Here is a 786-nt window from a genome sequence, read left to right as displayed (position 1 = left end):
CTACGCCACTCCCACACGGCACACGCGACACCCGCCGCGCGCAGGCTCCCGCTTGCAGGTCCGGCCGCCGCTCGGAGTAAACACCGGGCTGGGCAAGCTCGCGGCGGAGCCGCTCGGGGGCAAGCCAGCCCCGCCACGCGCGCCCCCGCGGCCCCGGGAAGAGAGGGGCGGCCGCTGCCTGGGCAGTGAAGGCCCTTCCCGGGAGCGCCGGGCCCTCGCGGTGCCCTCGGCGCTGCCACGACCTTGGGAAGGAATATGCGTGGCGAGCGCTCGCTCTCACTTTTCTCTTTTCCGTTCCCTTTCCCATCTCTTTCCCTCCTTCCTTTTCTTTCTGAACTTCTTTGCCCCCGACCCTGCCCTTTCCACCTTTCCCAGAAGAAATTATTACCTGCTCTCGAGTTATTGATCAAGTGGCAGGTACCCTGCCTGCTCCCACTTCCATCCACCCACCCTCTGGGATAAGGCCTTGTCAGGTTGCTCTGGGTGATGTGGATCATCATCAAACCGCTTGGCAAATGTCCTCACCCGCCTTATCGGGAGGTATGGAGAAGGGAGGAAGCTCTGGGGCCTAGAGTCAGCTGCTCAGGTTCAAATCCTAGCTCCCCACTTGCTGGCCGGGTGGCCTTAGGCTGGTTTCCTTGCCTCAAGATTCTCAGTGTTTTCATCAGTATAATGGGAATGATCATGGTACCTAGCTCCAAAGTCCTTCCTGGGGTTCCATGGGAAGTACTTAGCACACGCCCAACACCTGGAAAGTTCTCTGTAAATGTTTGTTCTTAATATTAT

The sequence above is a fragment of the Rhinopithecus bieti genome, unplaced genomic scaffold, assembly GCF_001698545.2.
Source record: "Rhinopithecus bieti isolate Rb0 unplaced genomic scaffold, ASM169854v2 scaffold_65646, whole genome shotgun sequence".
NCBI classification, from domain to species: domain Eukaryota; kingdom Metazoa; phylum Chordata; class Mammalia; order Primates; family Cercopithecidae; genus Rhinopithecus; species Rhinopithecus bieti.
The sequence above is the reverse complement of the archived record's forward strand: the minus strand, read 5'-3'. Positions refer to the sequence as shown.